The sequence below is a fragment of the Carcharhinus amblyrhynchos genome, chromosome 10, assembly GCF_965287045.1.
Source record: "Carcharhinus amblyrhynchos chromosome 10, sCarAmb.v2.hapA, whole genome shotgun sequence".
NCBI classification, from domain to species: Eukaryota; Metazoa; Chordata; class Chondrichthyes; order Carcharhiniformes; family Carcharhinidae; genus Carcharhinus; species Carcharhinus amblyrhynchos.
Genome location: NC_137333.1, coordinates 54,760,378 through 54,772,960, shown reverse-complemented (window position 1 = coordinate 54,772,960; position 12,583 = coordinate 54,760,378).

Genomic DNA, 12,583 nt, shown 5'->3' with positions numbered 1-12,583 from the left:
AGGCATCAAAGGAACATGAAAATTCTGTCCATGACAGTCTCTTGACTAATAGTTTGTCATTTTTGATAACACCACAATATTTCTTCATCTATTGGCCTCATGATTATCTCTAACTTCAAACTTAACTCTTATGTCTCTTTTATTGCTGATGCAACCTAATGCAGTACTTTCATGTCAATCCCCTCAACAGTAACTTTATTGCAGTATTAATGTAAGCCTTACCTGGGACTAATAAATTAACTTTACCTTAACTCTCCCTGAAGCAAAAATGATTGAACTCTTTTCTATGGAGACTCATTAGTACCTCTCTCACATTCCTGGACAAGTAGAGAAAAAGATTATCTAACTGGTGATCACAATCTTCCTGTTCGACTTCAGCATCTCTCTCAGTTTCAAGTTTTCTTTATTCTGCTAATATTATAATGGTCAATGTTCATGTTCCAGCTTTCTACCATGTCCTTTCCAAAACTCCAAATTTACAATCCTACACTTTTATTCTATTTCCCACAGCCATGTGTTGTAATTAATACATATCATACATGTTTAAGCTTCAGTACATCCACTAAGGGAGCTTAAAAATGTGAAACTTTTGATACATTTTAATTTTTCTTTCCTTTTACAAACTCCAGTCTTTTCAACATTTGTTTGGCATCACCTACTCATAACATTGCTCTCCATTCTGTGTTTAAACTGGTAATTTCCATTATTCTGGGACTGGAATTTCACCTGCTCACTCACCACAGGAATCAGAGCAGGTGAGGGGTGGAGTGTGGAAAAGTCTATTGAGCTCAGGCAGGATTTTACAGTTTTGGGATGAGCCAAACTGTAAAATCCCAGCCGAGATTTAGGTACCTTATTTTAGTTGCTCAAATAAAAGGAAATAAGTTCAGTTAGTTGTCAGTCGGAATGGCAAATCTCTCCTGCTCTTTTCTCTATCTCTGGTATGACTCCTCCTGGGATTCAAGACAAAAATATCCAAAAAATATCATCAGCAGAAATACATGATCAGTGGTTTATTGAAGTTTATGCACAATTTGTTTTTATTATTAAAGCAATTGATCTGGATTCTGAGCTGTCAATTTTTGATGCAAAAGAAGTACATTAAGTAGGATCTACCATGCATTAGTGCACCAAATGGTGATCCTTGATAAATGAATAGTTCTTTCATCTAGGATAAAACCCTTATAAAATTTCCAGTGGATGCTTTGGAATATGTGACACTGGCAGAAAAACCTACTGCAAGGAACTATGATTGCAATATTTTGACACAATTCAATGCCACACTTGTCCAGTTTCTTAAAGCAATACCAGATCTTCTGTGGTGTGACATCATGACACCTGTGGTTCAGAGACTTGAGCACATAATCTAGGCTGCTGCTCCTGTGCGATACTGAGACAGCACTGCAGATAAAAGCATTTTCTAAACAATTGTCACAATTGTGACACTCATAAGAGGTAAATATCACATGATAGAATTTCAGCAGATGAGACCAGATTCTGCTGGAGCAGAGACTTTGTGGCATGCCTTGCTAATTAGGCATCTTCCCGTATTCTTCAGCTCAAAATAATTTGCTGGGAATTTGAGCTGATAACGGAGTCCATAGGGCATCTGGGACTTCAAACAACAGTGGGACCGACAATGTACCTCAATCAAGGATACTTAAGAATTATAGAAGAAATGGGAATGACTAAAAAGAAAGCTCATTTGAGTGGGTGAATTAGAGTCAAACCTAGGACTGAAACATCAATAAAGAGAGGCAATTGTTGGGTGGACCAAAAAAGAGAAAGGAATGGTAAGAAAAAATGGGAAAAAAATTAAAATATGATATTTATAAGAACAATTTGCCACCTAAGAGAGACTCCCTGGTTTAAATTGTTCAATTACTGGACCAGAAAGGTTTATCAGCACTGCATTAACAATGATCATACTGTTAAAATGTATTTAAGCTGTTAACTGCCAGATTTAACTTTCTGTAGTGAGTTTAATGGATAATTAACATGTAAATCTCGCAAGCTCTTAAAAATATTGAAGAGGCAAAGAGCAAATTCCTCTCTGTGCAAAGCAAATGAAGGAGTGGAATAAGTCAACCACCAAGTTTGGTAAATTTGTAATTTATTGTGCATCTCTTAATTCGTAAACTGGCTGACTGATTTGTAAATTAATAATGAAATCTGTGGTAAACACCCTGGGTGGAATTTTATGACCTCAACACACCTGTTTTGTGGTGGGAAAATCTCCTACAATCAGGTGTGATGGGGCTAGTGTGAATGGCACCTGTTTTCAAGCCCATTCCCATTTCACCAAAAAAATCACTGCAATTGGGAGCCTGCTCAAGAGGGGGCAAACATCAACCTGCATTTTTTTGCATTCATCACAATATGATTAGCGAGCTTTATTCCCAATCATCCCAGCTCACCTGCTTTAGTGACCTTGTTCACTGAAGCCAGATCAGTTAGGAAAACACCTCCTCTATAAAAGTCAGATTCAGGCACTTGATCAGTGAGGATGAGTGAGGGGGTAAGTCTCCACGTTGAAACTGCTCCGTGTTGCTCAAAGGGATTGTTCTGTGGCAGCCATGTTGTGTTTCAGGTCAGGGGGGCCTACGAGGGTGTGGGGGGCTCTTGGTGCTCAGGGATCCAACTGAACTCTCAGCACAGACCCAGGTTAGACTGCTGACCTTAGGTCTTAGCATTAACTCTGGGTCCTAGTGCGAGCAATAGCAAAAACTGTTGCAGGTGGGGGGATGGGCTGGAAATTCTGAAGTCACAGTGCTGCAGCCTCAGGACTTGTCAAGCAGCACTATCTATGGCCACTACTGCATTGGTTCTGGGTGTACGTTTGTAAGCGGGGAGGGAGGAATGGGGGAGGTTGTGTTACCATTTTGGGATCTGTGGGGGGGTTATGGGAAATATGTGGTTCTCAGGGGCTGTGGGGAGTTACGGGGAGTATGTGTTGCTTGGTGGTCTGTGGGGGTATGAGAAGTGTGTGCTGTCAGGGGCTGTGGGGGCGGACATGAGAAGTGTGTGGTGTGGGGGTCTGTGGGGGGGGGGGTATGGGGAGTGTGTGTTGCTGGGGGGCTCTTGAGGGGTATGGGGATTGTGTGTTGCTGGGGTATGTGTGGGGGTATGGGGGGGTGTGTATTACTGGGAGGTTTGTGGTGGGGGTGGGGGAGGTGGTTTGGGGAGTGTGCATTGCTGGCCAGGGCAAACAGAGTTCTTTAACCTCTCCATCTGTCTCTCCCCTTCCCTAAATTCCATCGCCCCCCCTTTCAGATTGACAAGATGGCTTTTGTGATGCAACCCATTAATTTTGCTGTTCTTTTGGTTGCTGCTGGAGCTGAGGAGAAGGAGCAGGAGGGAGAATTGTAGGCAGAGGAGGCAAAGGCCTTACCAGTCGCAGCAGTAGAGGGAGATGGCCACCAGATGCAGAACATGGCCACTGTGAGAGTCTCTGGGATGATGAGTTGCGAGGTGGAAGCTGACATAAAACTGATGCCAGCCTCAGCAATCCCTTCATCCACTTCTGAGCTGTCAGGGGCCAGATGGGTGGGAGCAACAGTGGGGGCCGCAATGCCAGATGGCCCAGGCGTGTTGGGCTCCCCTCCTGCAACACAGGACACAAGGTTAAATGCAGGGGAGGGAGAGGAATCTGGGCTGCATGCAACTAACTTGAGATTTCTCCAACAAGTGGGGGATTGATAGGTGCTCACTTCTATGCTCCAGCCCAACCATGCTGTCGCTAACGGTCCACATCCCCTCTTTTCCCACAATGGGGAGCTCTTGGAGGCAGTCCTGCACTGCCTGCCTGTCTGTCGACCCTTGGGGTTTTTACGGCGATGTCTCTTGTTAGGGCAGATCAGCCACAGGCAATTTGGGAGAATCACACACTCGTTAATGCATTCCAGCAGGTTTAAGGCAGTTTGCCTTTTTATAATGGAGGGGAAGCCAAGTCAGCATTTGGAGGTGCGCTGATGTGCAATTTCTGCCTCTGCCATGAACGGGGGCAGGGTCATAGAAGGTCATGTCTGTCAGCCATCGGGGCCAAGGGGTAATGGCCATGTGCCAGGGGATCCAGGGGGGTCTCAAGGGGGAGGGGGGAGGAGAGGGAGTTTGTAATGTTGGGGAGGTGGTCTCCAATATCAGAGGGGGATTTATCCCTATTTAGCCCTATTTAGGCTTTGTGCACACCCTTCACCTGAAAGTGAGCTGAGTGCACTAGGACCCAACAACATCCACCTGAGGTCAGTATTCAGACCCGGGTCTGTGCTGCAAGTCAGACATCAGAGACCCTGACCGCACCCCTCCCCCCCGACACATTCGCAGAGCCACCGATCCGAGAAAGAAAATGGCTGCAACAACAGGACACCCGTGAGTAGCAGAGAACCATAGGAGCTATGCACCTACCTCCACATTAACCCTCACTGATGGAGTGTCTGAATTGGACTTTTATTGAGCAAGTCTGATTTGCACCAATTCCCTGATTGGCAAACAATGTGGTAAAAGGGGAAATGCTGGTAAAGTTGGGCATCCAGCCCACTAACTCAATTTAATGCACAGACCGGATCGATCCATTTTCGGGCCTTGATAAAGGGGAAGCTGCCCAAAAACGAGCGCAAATTGATGGTAAAATCGGGCCCTTAGAAACAAAACTCCTAAAATTCCACCCTCTGTCATTTATACAAGAGGAAACCCGTTATAAACAAATCCCAAAATGCACGTGTAATAAATTGAAGCGCTAACATCCAATCTGAGCAGAATTGTAATTCAGTGTCAGACCATAATAACAGCAACAATAACAACATGCATTTATACAGGCCTTTAAAGTACCAAAATGTCCCAAGGCACTTCACAGGGATATTATGAAACAATCTTGATATAGGGCATCTATTCTAGGTAGGTTAGTTCTCAATCAGGCAAAACAAATGAGAAAAATAAATTTAAAATATTTCTCATCCTAGTTATGCATTCTTAAGAATCAGCCAGGGGCTGTGTTGTAGTTAAGTTAATAGGCAATTTCATACATTACCGTTCATTACGTGCCCAATGTCCTCACAGTAAAAGCAAAAATTAAGCAAACAGGATGAAAGCACAATGTTGTACATACCTCTAATGAAGTTTGTAATTAAAAACAATCAGTTTTCAATGTTGTTAAAACTGGAATTGTTTTGTGGCTTCTTGAGTAGTTTAATGACAGTTAAAATACATGTATTGTTGCAAAAATGAAACTTCCCAATGATTACTTTGTTTTACGTTCCATAAGCACAGTATCTACCTGTCCTGCTATCATCAGGAATCTGTGGACGCGTACTCCAAGGTTCCTCAGTTCCTCTACACTCTCAGAATTGTACCATTTATTGTCTATTGCCTTCTGTTGCTGTTCTCTCCAAATACATCGCCTCACCCTTATATCCATAGAACCCCAACAGTGAAGGAGGCCATTCAGCCCATTGAGTCTGCACCGACAACAATCCCACCCAGGTCCTAGCTCCGTAGCCCCACATATTTACCCTGCTAATCCCCCTGACATTAAGGGTCAATTTAGCTTGGCCAATCAACCTAACCTACACATCTTTGGGCTGTGGGAAGTCGGAGCACCTGGAGAAAACCCACACAGACATGGGGAGCATGTGCAAACTCTACACAGGCAGTCACCCAAAGTCGGAATTGAACCCAGGTCCTTGGCACTGTGAGTCAGTAGTGCCACTGTGCCACCGTGCCGCCCTTCTCTGGATTGACTTCCATTTGCCGCTTTAATTTGTGCAATTTCCTCCTCACTATCAAACACATGGTCAATTTTTGTATCAGTTGCAAACTTCTTAATCATGCTTAGCTTTAATTTAAGTCTAAATCAGTTTGTATGTACCACAAGCATTAAGATACCTAGTACTGAGTTCTCTGAAATCCCAAATGTTTGGATTTAATGGCCATTTTCTCAAATCTTTCTTCAAACATGTGACTTATGTTTCAGGAAACATTAACCATGCACTACTGACATCACAGAAGCATTTGTCCCATGTTTTAAGGCTTAAAATACACCAAGACGATATGAGTATTTGGGTACAGAAAGTGATTCCGAAGGGAAATGAAATGTTGACATTCATTCCAAGGGAATGGAAGATACAAGTAGGGGAGTTATGCTACAGCTGAATAGGGCCTTAGTGAGACTGCATCTGTAGTATTGTGTACAATCTTATTTCCTTAATTAAGAAAGGATATAATTGCCATGGAAGCAGTTCAGCGAAATTTCAATGACTGATTCCTTGGATTGAGCAGGTGGGGCCCATACCCATTAGAGTGCAGAGGAATGACAGGTGAGCTCATTGGAACATGTAAGATCCTGATGGGCCTTGACAGGGTGCACGCCAGAAGGATGTTTTCCCCTGTTGGGAAGTCTAGAACTACAGGACACAATTTTAAAAAATAGGATTTTCCCATTTACAATGGAGTGAAGAGAATTTTGTTTCTCTCAAAAGGTCAATAGTCTGCGGAATTCTCTGCCCCAGCAAACCATGGGGGCTGGGTCATTGAAAATATTCAAGGCAGAGTTAAACAGATTTTTGATCAACAAGTGTGTCAAGGTCAGGGGGTCAATCAGGGGAGTGGAATTAAGGCTACAACCAGATTCAAGGTTCAAAGGCCTACCTTAGTTTTTATTTTCTTGTGTTTTGTCCTGGAGTTCATGCATTTCTGAAATTATAGACTGTCCATAATCCATCATTTGCAAGTGTTCATTATACTGACATTAATGGGGCTCACAAGGTGGGCCTTTTAGAATATGAGCTCCTTGATGCCTCTTTCTCAAGTTGTAAGTAATTTTGCTCTGACGTTGTTGAGGTAAATGAAGCAGGACGGCACAATGGTTAGCACTGTCGCCACACGACGCCAGGACCTGGGTTCAATTCCTGCCTTGGGTGATTGTTTTTGTGGGGTTTGCACATTTTCCTGTTATCTGTGTGGGTTTCCTCTGAGTGCTCCTGTTTCCTCCCACAGTCCAAAGATGTGCATGTTAGGTTGATTGGCCATGCTAAATTGCCCCTTTAATGTCTGGGGGACTGGCAGGGTGAATAGGTGGAGTTGCAGGGATAGGGCCTGGGTAGGATTGTGATGCAGACTCAATGGGCCAAATGGCCTGCTTCTATGATTAAGACAGTAATGAGTTGGCCTACGAGGGAGACCTGCCCATGGATATATAAGGAATGGCAGAGTTACTGGCACTCTGGGTTTATACTGTCACGGAAGTAAATGACGGAGTGTTACTATGTATATAAATCTATGTTGGGTGAAGGGATACCAACTCTCTGGGAAGTTATTTCATTCATAATTTCAGAGCTGTATCAAATATGAAGACTCTGGGATAGAAATTTTGTTCATATTCGTTGATCACTTTTTTACAAAAAAGCCCTTCTGGGCTGCAATGAGTCTGTGGGCAGTACTTAATGGGCATGGTGATGACCCCATCCACCAGCTGCAGGGCTGGGCACACCCCTGCCTCGACCATTTCCAGGAGCATATTGAGATTAAATCCAAATTAGGCAATCTGGTGACTGCCATCGATTTCCCCAGCAGCAATATTCCATTTCATTTTCTGGCTGGCGACAGACTTGTACTTAAACATTCCCAGTCAGAAATACAAAGGTCCAAACAAAATCATTACATAAATTAGACCTGTGCAAGTTTCCATTGAAAACATCCTCTATAAATGTCTGAGGTGCCAGTCTCCCTTCTGACTGTTGAACTGATTTTTGTTCAAGGATCCCTCCTTTTCAACATGGTTTTGTTGCTGCTGTTGTTCTGCCAACAAAAAGGAGAATAATTCAGAGCACAACATTGTGGAGTATGTACATGAAGCCAGATGTGAGAATACTGGATGAGCCGGATATAAGCTAGGACCTGGTTTAATCGACCATAATCAGTTAAAAAACATGTGTGGAAAAACCAACGGTAAGAAAATGAACGGCAGGACTTCAAGATTAAATTGAAATACCAAAAGAATCTTTACTAGAAGCTTGAACAAAACAAACGTAAGAAATAATAAACAAATTAGATAATGTTTCTAAACGATATGAGCTCAGAATTTACATTCAATCCAACAGATTTTGCCCAGCTTAGCATTTTTACTGAGGCTTTCACCCTCAAATGCTTTTAAAAATATTCATTCTCTGGAATGAAATTCCTTTTTCTCCGATCTGGCTGCCCAGATTGAAGCTCAGGTCTAAGGTACCAGTGCTACCTCCTAGTCCAATATAGGCATTGCTGATGGTTATTTGCCAAACGACCATAAGACACAGGAGCAGAATTAGGCCACTTGGCCTATCGAGTCTGCTCCGCTATTCAATTATGGCTGATATTTTTTTCATTCATATTCTCCAACTTTTTCCCCATAATCCCTGATCCCCTTATTAATCAAGAACATATCTATCTATGTCTTAGAGATACACAATGACTTGGCCTTCACAATTTTCTGCAGCAAAGAGTTCCATACATTCACCATTCTCTGACTAAAGAAATTCCACCTCAACTTTGTTTTAAAGGATCATCCCTTTAGCCTGAGGTTGTGCCCTCTGGTTCTAGTTTTTCCTATGAGTGCAAACATCCTCTCCATGTCCTCTCTATCCAGGCCTCGCAGTATCTTGTAAGTTTCAATAAGATTCCCCCTCACCCTTCTAAACTCCAACAAGTACAGATCCAGAGTCCTCAACCATTCCTCATACAACAAGCTCTTCATTCCAGGGATCATTTTTGTGAACCTCCTCTGATCTCTTTCCAAGGCCAGTACATCCTTTGTTAGATACAGAGTCCACAATTGCTCACAATACTCCAAATGGGGTCTGGAGCCCATTTATACAGCCTCAGAAGTACATCCCTGCTCTTGCATTCTAGTCCTCGCAACAAAAAATGCCAACATTGCATTTGCCTTCCTAACTGCTGCCTGGACCTGCATATTAACTCTAAGAAAATCTTGAACATGGACTCCCAAGTCCTTTTGCGTTTCTGATTTCCTTAGCATTTTCTCATTTAGAAAATAGTCTATGCCTGCATTCCTCCTTCCAAAGTGCACAACGTCACATTTTTCCACATTATATTCCATTGGTCACTGCTTTGCCCACTCTCCCAACCTGTCCAAGTCCTTCTGCAGCCCCCCCACTTCCTCAATACAACGGTCCCACTACATGTCTTTGTATCATCTGCAACTTAGCAACAGTGCCTTCAGTTGCTTCTTCCAAATCATTAATGTATATTGTGAAAAGTTGTGGTCCCAGCACAAACCTCTGAGGCACACCACTAGTCACCGGTTGCCACCCTGAGAAAGACCCCTTTATGCCCATTTTCTGCCTTCTGCCAGTCAGCCAATCCTCTATCAATGCCAGGATCATACCCTTAACGCCATGGGCTCTTAACTTATTTAACAGTCTCCTATGCAGCACCTTGTCAAAGGCCTTCTGGAAATCTAAATAAATCTGGAAATCCAATCAATCATGGCAACTGGTTCTCTTTTATCCAACTTCCTCGTCACCTCCTCAAAGAACTGTAACAGATTCAGGAAAAGTACCGAAGGAAGGTGGCGGATATTCAAGGAATGTTTGTCTGGAGCTCTGTAACTGTAACAGATTCGGGAAAAGTACCGAAGGAAGGTGGCGGATATTCAAGGAATGTTTGTCTGGTGCTCTGCATGACAACGTTCCGATGAGACAAGGGGGTTTTGGTAGGTCGCAGGAACCGTGGTGCACGAAGGCTGTGTTGAACCTAGTCAGGAGGAAAAGGAAGGTGTACAAAAGGTTCAGGGAACTAGGAGATGTTAAGGATCTTGAGGAGTATAAGGACTGTAGAAAGGAGCTTAAAAGGGAAATTAGGAGAGAAATCATGAGAGTCTTCATGAGAAGACCTTGGCGGGTAAGATTAAGGAGAATCCCAAGGCCTTCTATAAATATGTGAAAGGTAAAAGGATGAGAAGAGAAAGGATAGGACCTCTAAAAGGTGAAGGGGGAAAGGTCTGTGTGGAACCAGAAGAAATGGCAGAGGTGCTTAATGAGTACTTTGCCTCAGTATTCACGGTGGAAACTGATCTGGGAGATTTTGCTGCGGATTTGCAGCAGATGGAAAAGATTGAGTATGTGGATATTGAGGAGGAGGATGTGTTAGAACTTTTGAATTCTATCAAGATTGATAAGTCGCCAGGACCAGATGGGATGTACCCCAGGATACTGTGGGAGGCGAGGGAAGTGATTGCAGAGCCCCTGGCGATGATCTTTGCGTCGTCAATGGAGACGGGAGAGGTTCCGGAAGATTGGAGGATTGCGGATGTAGTTCCTATTTTCAAGAAAGGGAACAGAGATAGCCCGGGAAATTACCGACCGGTGAGTCTGACCTCAGTGGTTGGTAAGCTGATGGAGAGGCTTCTGAGGGACAAGATTTACGAGCATTTGGAGAGGTTTGACATGATCAGAAATAGTCAGCATGGATTTGTCAAGGGCAGGTCGTGCCTTACGAGCCTAGTTGAGTTCTTCGATAATGTGACTGAACACATTGACGAAGGAAGTGCAGTGGACGTGGTGTACATGGACTTCAGCAAGGCGTTTGATAAGGTCCCCCATGCAAGACTCCTTGAGAAGGTGAGAGGGCATGGGATCCAAGGGCCTTTGGCCTTGTGGATCCAGAACTGGCTTGCCTGCAGAAGGCAGAGAGTGGTTGTGGATGGGTCTTTTTTGGCATGGAGGTCAGTCACCAGTGGAGTGCCCCAGGGATCTGTTCTAGGACCCTTGCTGTTTGTCATTTTCATAAATGACCTGGATGAGGAAGTGGAGGGATGGGTAAGTAAGTTCGCTGATGACACGAAGGTCGGTGGTGTTGTGGATGGTCTGGAAGGATGTCAAAAGTTGCAGCAGGACATAAATAGGATGCAGGACTGGGCAGAGAAGTGGCAGATGGACTTCAACGCGGATAAATGTGTAGTCGTCCATTTTGGCAGAACCAACGGGATGAACGAGTACACTACCAAGGGCAGGAGTCTTAGTAGTGTTGAAGAGCAGAAGGATCTTGGGGTCCGGGTCCACAGGACTCTTAAATCGGCCTCGCAGGTGGAGGATGTGGTCAAGAAGGTGTATGGTGTACTGGCCTTCATTAATCGAGGGATTGAGTTTAGGAATCGGGAGGTTATGCTGCAACTTTATAAGACCCTTGTCAGGCCTCATTTGGAGTACTGTGCACAGTTCTGGTCGCCTCACTATAGGAAAGACGTAGAAGCTATTGAAAGGGTACAGAGGAGATTTACAAGGATGTTGCCTGGACTGGGAGGCATGCCTTATGAAGTTAGGTTGAGGGAGCTGGGACTCTTTTCCCTGGAGAGACGAAGGTTGAGAGGCGACCTGATAGAAGTTTATAAAATGTTGAGAGGAATAGATAGGGTGGATTCTCAGAGGCTATTTCCCCAGGTTGAAATGGTCGCTATGAGAGGACACAGATTTAAGGTGCAGGGAAGCAAGTACAGAAGTGATGTTAGGGGTAAGTTTTTCACTCAGAGGGTGGTGAGTGAATGGAATTGGCTGCCGTCAGTGGTGGTGGAGGCGAACTCGCTGGGGTCTTTTAAAAGACTTCTGGATGAGTATATGGGGTTTAATGGGATTGGGGGTTATAGATAGGTCTATAGATTGGTAGGTGTTGATGTGATCGGCGCAACTCGTGGGCCGAAGGGCCTGTTTGTGCTGTAGTGTTCTATGTTCTATGTTCTATGTTCTATGATTTGTCAGCCGTGACCCCTTCTTGACCAAGCCGTGCTGACTCAGTCCTACTTTATCACGCATTTCCAAGTACTCCATGATCTCATCTTTAATAATGGACTCTAAAATCTTGCCAATAACCAAAGTCAGGCTAACTGGCCTATAATTTCCTTTCTGCTGCCTCGCTCCCTTCTTAAACAGCAGTGTTACATTAACTGCTTTCCAATGCTCTCATACCCTCCCTGCCTCCAGTGATTCCTGAAAGATCACCACCAATGCCTCCACAATTTCCTCAGCTATCTCTTTTAGAATCCTGGGGAGTAGTCCATCTGGGTGGTCACACATTGCCTCATTCCCACTGGACACAATTAGACACTCCCTTGGTGCATATTCCATATCTGCACTTCCCTCTTTAAAGAGCTGACTCAGTTGTGTAGAACACCCCTCTTTTACTCTCTAGGTATACAGTACAAAGTTCTTTGGTTAAACATGACTGACTGGATGTCTGCAGCCTGCAGCTCAACTTCTCTTACACTTAGGTCTGCCTAAAGAGAAAACAAAACACAGCAGTTTTCCTTTAACAGCAGAGTTTCACCCGCAGCAATGTTTTTCATAGCAATCTCAGGGCTTCCTTGCTTCTTGGTTGAGTGAAAAGTTCAAACATGGTTTGTAAACAGACATAGGCATACTAAACCAAATTCAAAGCAAAAAAGCCCAAATTCACCTGAAACTCAAACCAAAGCTCCACAGTAACCCTTAATATAATCCACTACAGAGAGTTATAACACATGCAGCAGACAACAAATATTTTGTTAACCTCTCAGTGGGACCTATCTCTAAATATACAACACTGAGTTCTGTATACTTGA